The following is a 10,707-nucleotide window of genomic DNA, read 5'->3' as shown; positions in this document are numbered from 1 at the left end:
CATTCACCCTACGTGCATTTGACTCTGAGATATGAATTATGCATGTATTTTTTAGCCCGATTTATGTCACTCAAATACGTTGTCGTCGTAGTCGTAGTCGTCTTCCTCTTCGCAAAATTTCAGAATTATCCCCTTTGGCGATAATTTTGAAAAGCTATATAAATATATATAAAAAATATTTCAAAAACTTGGTCTCTCTCTCTGTTTCTCACTCTCTCCTTTGCTTGCTCTAGTTCTTCGACTCTCTTTCTCTCTCTCTCCCCCCTCTTTTTCTTCTATTCTCTCGATCTGTACCGTTCTTTTTTGCTCTTTACCGTTCTTCTACGCTCTTTCTTTCGCTCCCCCATGCTTTCTCTCGTTGTCTATCGTTTTCTCTTACTTTCTCTCACTCTCCTTCGCTCGTTTTTACCATTCTTTCTCTCATTCTCTACCGCTCTTCCTTGTTCTCTTCCGCTCTCTCTCGCCCTCTACTGCTCTCCCTCGCTTTCTACCGTTTGCATTTGCTTTCTTTCGCTTTCCTCTCTCGCTCTCTACCGCTCTTCTTTGCTTTTTCTCGTTTTTCATCACTCTCTACTCTTCCACGCCCTCATCCCTTGCTCTTTATCACTCTCCCTTGCTTTCTTTTTTGCCGTCTGCTCTCTTTCGCTCTCTATTGGTCTCCCTCGCTCTCTACCGCACTCTTTTGTTCTTTCATTTTCCTTGTGTCCAGATAATTACTTTTGCAACTGTTTACAAAACATATACATTTTCTTTTGTGTCTATATAACCTTACTATGTCTATGATATATTATTACTGTAACAAAATATTTACCAAAAATTCGTGAAATATCACATACCGTTTTGTGATTAATTTATGATTTCTTAAAATAGACAAGTGGAAGTATCTCTACATAAGTTTAGCATAAATTTCCAAGCATGTAAGATTATTATATTTCAATAACAACTAAACCGATCAAGCTTAAGTAATCTGAAACAATAGCTTGGATAAAATGGCATTATAAAAGTGTTTTCGTACCGTACGTGGAGTTTTTATTTATACAGATAGAAAAACTCACTTAAAAAATATTAAAAATAAAAAAAAACCCCTAAGTATATTTTTTTGTAATATTATTAATATAACAAAATTCTTAGCAGAAATTCGTGAAATACACTTTAAAAAATATTAAAAATGTAAAAAAAAGCGTTAAGTATATTTTTTACAATATATTATTGAAGTAAGAAAATTCTTTGCAAAAATTCTTGAAATCCGCCTAAAAAAAATCATTAAAAATGTAAAAAAAGCGCCAAGTATATTTTTTTAAATAAAAAACCAAACTAAACCAAACCAAAACTGCAATGAATGAAATCAAATATAATACCATCAAAAAGAAGTGAAATCAAGAATATTGAAAGTATATTTATTACCGATGGGGTGGAAATCTTTTGACCACGTTGCGATTGACCATCAGCCACTTATAGTGTTAAACAGTGGAAAAACTCTAGACACCGGTCGCTTTAAATGACTGTGATCAATCGCAACGTAGTCTAACGGGACACTCCCGTACCAATGAGCAGCAAATTATGTGACAGATAAAATCAAAGATGGGCAAAATCTCTAGCAGCAGCATACTTAACGCGCCCGTTTTTTTCATATAACTAATACCGTTAAAGTTATCTTTTATAACGATTTAGTAATAACGTTATAATTTTTTATAACAATAATAATTATTTAGAACTTAACAAGTACTGTTTTATTATTTTTTGTAATGCTCTAGTAAATCACAAGATTTTTAAATTACATTATTTGACGATTAATATTAAATGTAATGATAAATATTGTAAAAATTTAAACTAAACTGTTCTGTACATTCAACAAGCTTATCTTTATGTTAAACTTACATAATAATTTTTTAATAATATTTTAGCATACTGCATTTTATAACGTCATTTTTACCAGAATTTGGATTAATTTTGTTAAATATTAATGTTATTATTAGAACTATGTTCCAATCAATGCCAGTACTGAAAATTGATTTAATCATTATTTAACAAGTTTTGTAAATAATGATTAAAGTGTAAGTTATATTTTAAATTAATATGTATATATGTATGTGCACATGCCTGTAATGTAAGTCAACATACACGCACACATACACACACAGCTCATTTTACTATTGTTACTCCTTAAATAACAAGAAAAATAGAATGACCATCATTTTATGTCTAAATTGAAAAGATATTCATTCATAAACTTTATTATGGTAACAATAGAAGTTATTATTTGACATAACATTTCTATTTTTTAAGTGGATTATATTGCTTTATACAAAATACAAAATTTTGTATTAAATACAAAGTTTAAATAATATAAATTTTACTGAATAAAGCATGAAGAAGAATGTGTGAACAACTTGCTTACTATAAAATTTCTTCTTTTATAAAATAAACTTTATTACAAGTATAAACATAATATTTCAAAAAGATTTTGTTAAATAAATTTTAGGCTTACAATGAATCTTAATTTGAATAAATATTTAATAAGTTTGTTAGTGCATTTAAATGAACTTTATATGACATTTTCTGCACTAATAATCTTAGTAAAGATTATCGTTATTTTATAATTATTATTATTGTAGTAAAAAGTTATTACTTGTCGTAAAACGTTATTACTAAATCGTTATAAAAGATAACTTTAACGGTATTAGTTGTATAAAAGAAAACGGGCGCGTTAAGTATGCTGCTGCTAGAGATTTTGCCCATCTTTGATTTTATCTGTCACACAATTTGCTGCTCATTGGTACGGAAGTGTCCCGTTAGACCACGTTGCGATTGAACAGTCATTTAGAGCGATCGATGCCTAGAGTTTTTCCACTGTTTAACACTGTAAGTGGCTGGTGATAAATCGCAACGTGGTCAAAAGATTTCCACCCCATCGGTAATAAATATACTTTCAATATTTTTGATTTCACTTCTTTTTGATGGTATTATGTTTGATTTCATTCATTGCAGTTTTGGTTTGGTTTAGTTTGGTTTTTTATTTAAAAAAATATACATGGCGCTTTTTTTACATTTTTAATGTTTTTTTAGACAGATTTCACAAATTTTTGCAAAAAATTTTGTAACCTTAATAATATATTACAAAAAAATATACTTAACGTTTTTTTTACATTTTTAATGTCTTTTTTAGTATAATTTCCAATAAGCATTCCATCATCTACATATATTCCTAAAATTATATACTTGTTACTTTTCTTAAAAATACATTGTTCGCATTGGCTTAAAATTCTTTTCTTCGAGAAAATCTATAAAGCGTATATTCTATCTCAGTGAAGCATGCCGTAAACCATATAAAGTCTTCTTTAATTTAAAAACTTTTCCTTTACTATCATATCTTTTAGACGGATATATGTACATATCTTCAACATTTCCATTAAGAAAAAGCTGTCTTTATGTCTAGTTACTACTTTTTAATAGCAACTAGTGCAAATAGACTTCTTGACGCACTTATACTTATAACTGGATTAAACGTTTCTTGAAAACTCACTCCTGTTCACATCCTCGTATTACGAGTCGAGCTTTATACATTCTGTCTTGTTTTATTTTAAAAACCCATTTTCCGCTTGCGACCTCGATGTTGATTTAAGATAAAATTTGAGTAAAGGAGCTTAATATTTAAGTCTCTTCGACTTTTAAAATCTTACATAATTTGAGTTTAAATCGGCGTGAGCTAGATTGGTTTCTATGTATAATAAATATAAAGATATTTGTACGAAAGGACTATATTTAAAAATTAAATTATAATAGAATTTTATGTGGAAAAATATAAAGAAAATTTAAATTACTTTAGCAGAAGTAGTGGTTTTTCTTCTTTTAAGTTCTTCAATTCTATCAATCTTTTTACGCTGGTATCAATAAATAATGAATAATATAAGACCGAGAACGAGCTGTTCTTTGGTTTTCCAAATTACAATTTATCTTAATTTTAACAACCAAGATACAGTTAACAGAATGTTTCGGACGTGCTTGTCCTTCTTTAGCCGCATTAATTTACATTTCTAATGTCAAATTACTATACTTAGAGCTGTACGTCGCCGCGCTACGCCGCACAGTGGGACCAAAGCCCTCTTTCCGTGGACAAAACCTTAAAAATGAAACTTATTGTAAGAGCTTCTGACTGCTATAATGTTATGTAGAAATGTTTAAAGTGTATGAAAATTGATTTTATATTAAGAATCATCGCCAGAATAATGGTAAAATGGCTCTAAGTCCGAGATTGTAGGAAACTGCAAAACGTTTTATGAATTGTAATAGTAATACAATTGTTTGACAATTCTGGAAAACATTAACAATAAAGAAACTTTAATTTTTTTATGTTTCATTAAACCTTTTCCTCTTAAAAAATTATAAAATAATTTAGAATATCGAGTAGAAATAAAGAATAAAATTCTGTTCTGTTATATTGATGCACATAGCAATATTATAAACTTCCTCGGGAATTACAAAAAAAGCTCTATAAGACCCTGTTCTGTTTTTCTTATAAATAGAAAGTTGATAGTATTCTCAAAGTAAAAACAAAAGTATGTGCTCTGCTTTTATTTGCTCTTTTTCAAGAAAAGTGAATTTTTTTGTAGAGAGACATGGCGTTTTGTAAAAAAACACATCGCGCACATGAAATGTTTAGACGGTAAATGCGAAAGAAGGATAATATATTAATGCTTAATCGAGTCTTAGTGCCCAAATAATTTCCTAGATGAATTTATATACATTTTCTATTTCGGGAGCATTATATGTATATTAATGTATATAAAATCTTCTAGGAAATTGTTATTTGAGCACTAAGATCCGTTTTGACCAGCATAGGTTTTTTCTTTATTTGAATGTCATACACTTTAGTCATACCCAATTAGAAATGATAATGAAATCGATGTTGATTCCATGTCGAAATGATCAAATCGGCAATCAAATCTACGTTGATTCTTTTATTATTTCTGTCTGGGTACGATATCATTGATTATAAAAAATAATATCTTTTAATAATATTATATTTTATTTCAAAAACTAAAGAACTACAACATTTTAATCAATACGTTTTCTTAAAAAAATGACTTATATTAAAGGACAAAATTATGTAGCGTTTTTAAATTATTATGCGTGCCGATGATGCTTTGCTCGAGAAAATATCTTTCCATTCGATTGTTCGGCTGAATGTTGCCTGTATTGATAGTCATTTGTTTTTGCTTCAAGCAATTGTCGACCTATTGTCGCGTCTTGCGTTTCAGTCGAAAGAGCTTCCCGTTTATAGTATTACTTTAATTTTCTTTTATGGTGGTTTGCTGACATTTCTCACTTTGGTGTCTTATTTTAATTAAACATGTCTTTTGAAATTATGCGACGTGAGCTGTTTGAAACGTTGATGTCATCATCTTCAGCCTCCTGGAATTCGCGGTATCAATCTGTAGATCTTTTCATCAAAAGTATATTGTGTATGGATGTTTTGAGTACGTGTACAAAATCTGAGATGCGAAAATATTACTCTAAAATTAAGAAGAAATGGGAGGATTCTAATCAAAACAAAAACGTTTTATGGAAAATAATTTAGATTGGTTCGATACTATTATTAAAATTTCAATCCCACATAATAATTCTATATCATCTCAATTAAATCGAGGTGGTCGACCGCAAAAAGAATTCGGATTGTGCAGTGAACGAAGTAAGAAGCGGAAAATTAGTGAAATTTGTAACAAAAATAATACTGAACGGATAATATATGCTGCAGAAAAGAGTTTACGTTTAAACGAAAATTCGAAGATTGATAAAGGAAGTAGTTATGACAACGCCTTCACACTCAAAAAAAATTAATGAAGCTTAAAGTGTTGCTAAGAAAAATAATAACGTCATTTCTTATAAACCTGTGGAAGCATTAGCTCTGATAATTTTATACATGTGTTTGAATGTTTGTATTGCCCTGCAGCTTAGAAGAAAAAATTACTTCTATTTAACTTATTCTTACATTTATGCCATGAGATGGCTAAAACGCACAGAGGATATTTTTTTTCAAATTCAATATTGAAAGCATCTACCTAACTCTTTCATAAAGGTTCACCGTTGCCAATCCAGAATTCTTCCCAAAAGTGTTTAGGGAGAACGAAAGAGCTTCCGCGTATTGAAACTTTCTTCTCTCAACCAATAATTTTCTTTCCAGGAAAGTTATTCGAAGATAACTCAGATAAATTCGGAGATAAATCAGAATATTGCGCGGACACGTTTGATAATGAACTTTCATTAATCGCAATATCTTTTATACGCAAAGAGAATTGACTTAATCATGAATCATAGTCATCTTCAATTATCATTCGTACATCAGAACGAAGAGATTGATCGTTTGTAACAGTATGATGTATGTTAGTCGATGATCAGACTTTGTGAAAACATTTCCATTGGTGTTTCTTCTGTATTCACATCATTGTGCAGAATATCAACATCGTTATCAATTTTAGACACGGTTGAGAATGTTACTTTTTTCACGCGTTCAATTTGCTTTACGTATTGTGCAGATGTCATTACATTATGAGTTTTGGTATCAATGACGCTTATAATGCTATTTGTATATTTCCTAAAGATGTCTTTACATTTTCTATGATGTTTTTCAACTGTACGCTGGTCCCTATTACCTATAATATTATTGTAAATTCTAACCATACATGTTTAGAGGGATGATGTAAACGCGAAACGAAATCGTAAACGTTATTATCATATTTATTATATATCTGTATAATAGCGTCACTGATAGTATCAATCGTAATTAATTTCGCGTATGTTTTCATGCTGCTCAAATTTTAAAAAATATTGACAATAAAGAAAACGATTGAATAAAACTGATTTCTTTTTTCGTTAAGCTTACGTCTACCTTGACACCTACTACAGCATTTGCAGAAAAGCCTGGTTCAGACAAAAGTGAAAAGGAGTGATCGCAAGTCCCGTTTCCAGTGTGTGCCACGGAGATCGCGGAGATACGTGCTTCGATGATCAGCGAAAGTGGAAACGCTGAGAAGTAGGACTCAGAAGAGAAAAAACAGTCGCGACTGTGTGAAGTTGACGTATAATTAACAAAGCCAAAAATCACAATTTTTTGTGAGTTTTCATACACCAACTTTACACACATCTTTTTCTATCTGTACCTTTTATTATATATATATATATATATATATATATATATATATATATATAATATTTGAGCAGCATACGCAAAATTGATTACAATTGATGCTATTTATAACGTTATTGTTCAAATATATAATAAATACGGTAATAACTTTTACAATTTTGTTTTGCGTTTGCAACATCACCCCTGTAAATATTTATGGTTACATATTTGCAGTAATATTTTAGGAAATGGGGATCCACGTACAGTTGAAAAACATCATGGAAAATGTAAAGACATCTTTAAAAAATATACAAATAGCATTAGAAGCATTATTGAGAGTATAAAAACTTCTAATGTATGTTCACCTGTACAATACGTAGAGTAAACTGAACACGTGAAGAAAGTAACATCCTCAGATGTGTCTAAGAATAATTACAATGTGGATTTTCTGCACAATGATGTGAATAAAGAAGCAACAACAATAGAGATGTTTTTACAAAGTCTGATCATTGATGAACATACATAATGAACTATTACAGATTATTAATCTCTTCGTTCTGACAAATGAATGAATTGACAATGATCATGATTCATCATTAAGTAGTCAATTCTCTTTGCGTATAAAAGTTATTGCGAATAACAAAAATTCATTAACAAACGTGTCTGCGTAAAATTTTAAGCAGTTATCTCCGAATATTTCTATTGAACAAAACGAAAAAGGTGGGAAAGGGCAGACACTTTTAATATCGAATTTGAAAAAAAATATTTTCTGTGCGTTTTAGCCATCTCATAGCATGAAAATATAAGAACAAGTTGAATAGAGGTAATTTTTTCTTTCGAGCTGCATCAGGACAATGCTAACACTCAACATGTATAAAATTTAAATTTTTCCTCACAGAAAAAATTAACGATCGGCAATAGAGATTAAATTAAAAATGCTTGCTAAAGTTGATAAAGAAATATTACAGCCGGAAAATTTGAACAAGTTCCCGAGTTTAGATATTTTACAAAAAATATCATGAAAATCGAGCAAAACATGATCTTGATAAAGATTTTGTTAAATTTATGATCAAGAACAAGAATAGATCCGAGGTGAAGTACTAGACGCTTACATACAAAAATTTTCATTAATACCGTTATTTTATTTAGTGAAAAACAAATTAAAAACTTAGCTGCTAATAAATTGTGACATTTACACCTGGATGGCACTAGTTCAATTATTGCACAGCCTAAACTTCTTCGTATTGCAACTACGATTTATTATTATGTACGGCTATTGCCAAAAAATATAGACGTTGGGATGTTGCTTATAGCAGAATTTATAGTCGAAGCATGATATTACTGCAATTAAACATTTTTTGGATGTATTCAATGACAACTTAAAGAGAAATAACAACAAAAAAAATAAAAAAAACCGAAACAGATTTTAGTCTAACATTAATACAGTCGGCCTGCAGAACTTTTAACGACATTAATTAATAAAGTTATATTCAACGCATGTATGAAGAATATGAAATATATATATATATATATATATATATATATATAAATAAAAAAAAATGTGACAATTATATTATACATATATGTTTTTCCTACTTTATAAAGACGCCTATACAAAAAATAAAGAAATGTTACCCGGATAAAAAAACGCAAAAACAAATGCGTTCTATAGCAGCATCGCTGTTAGCAAATACGTTACATTGTAATTGTGTATCAGCTACTGCTAAAGTTTATAGCGTATTTGTAAAACTTTTTGGAAATAATCACGAAATAAATGACTTTGACCACGTAATACCATACGTGAAAATAATACAGAAGATATTAACAATATCTCAGATGATAGATATTCACCACCAGAAGAACAAGCTGTAATGTTTTCTTTCAGGAAATCTTCTTTGTATTACTAGGCATTTAAAAAAATAGAGGAAAGTGCACAAGAAAATAATAAAATCAATTCAAAACTGAACCGATTTTTGTCTAAAGAGATTTTTGATTACGTCACGGATTTTCTAATATCATATTTCCCTTTATGGTCTGCTACGGGCATTGCACAATTCCACTTACCATAAGTCGGGACAGCAATGCTCCCGTCAAAAATTATTTTAAAATTTTAAAACATCAGATACTGGACGAAGAAACACGCTTACCTGCACCTAGATTTATACAAACAAATTTTAAAATTATTGAAGGGCAATTACAAGAACGAAAATTTTCTTTAAAAACTACGCGTTGTAAAGAAAAAAAAAAAAAAAGATCAGTGATGACAAAAATGATCCTGTCGAGACATGAAAAAAATCTAAACCTAACAAATTTTTAATATATTCTAAATTTCTAAAAAACAACAAAACGATTCAACAAAATCAAGAGACTACAAATCAAGAGATTACAATTTCACGTAAAGATTACGATTTTCCAGAAAAATGTAAATCAGGATATTATGAAACAGCAGCAGACAAATTATTATTTCATACAAATATCAGATACCCTGATGAGTTCTCCGACCTAAGAAAAGATATTAACGGGTACATAACTGAAAGTAAAAATTTCAGATCGCTGTTACCAGATCAATACCTGCGACACTATTATTAATGCATTTTTCATCCTGTTACCCAGCAAAAAATAAAAACATTCAACTGCTATGTTTTGATATTCATATTTGTCAAAATATATTAACGCGAGGGTTCGTTAGTGTCGGGTATAATAAGTGGGCAACGCAAAACACAGTGTGGGACTACCCCATGTGGTTCATACCAATTCACTTTGCGGCTCATTGGACACTTCTGGTGATAGTCCATTCATAGCAAAACATAGTGTATTTAGATTCATTACACGGAAGTCCAGAAGAAAGAATATTAAATGGAATTTGCAATTTTATTCAAGAACACGTTGGAATTACCTCGTGGAATGAATATACACTACACACTCCACGAGACGTTCCTTCGCAAATAAAAAATAACAATGTAGGCGGAAATTGTGGAGTGCACGTATGCACATGGGCATAAATAATTGCTTCCTGTTCCTTCACACAATTTACTGAAGACGATATGAGTGTGGCACGTAAAGGCATAGCAAGTTATCTAGCAAATTAAGTTTCGGATAAACGAATGGAAAATAAAGTTACAAAACGACATTTAATTTTATTGAATAACGAGCAGTACTTAACAACTAAGAACTCTGTAAAATATTTGAAAAAATCAGAAAGTGCTCCATTCCATTTTATAAGTATATTCAAATTTCCAGCGTTTTTGCACTTAATAATTCAAAGTGATAAGCCACAACCACAGACTGGGCAACAAAAGAGAAAAACGTCATACTCATCAAAAGAAGTATGTAATAAAAAACTTTGTCTATAAGAGACATCATATCTGTAAGAGACATCATGTCTGAAAAACTAAATATGTAAAAAAGAAACATCATGTTTATAAGAGACATCATGTCTGCAAAAGACAAACATGATATGCAAAATCCGACTGTGCAACCTCCCCGTGGTGCACATCGGATAACCCAAATGACGGCGGTATAAATGTATTCATATTTAAAAAAAAAATTAAACATAAATACATTTTTTTTTCAACTCACAATTC

Source organism: Solenopsis invicta, chromosome 3, assembly GCF_016802725.1.
Source record: "Solenopsis invicta isolate M01_SB chromosome 3, UNIL_Sinv_3.0, whole genome shotgun sequence".
NCBI classification, from domain to species: domain Eukaryota; kingdom Metazoa; phylum Arthropoda; class Insecta; order Hymenoptera; family Formicidae; genus Solenopsis; species Solenopsis invicta.
This window is presented reverse-complemented; position numbering follows the sequence as displayed.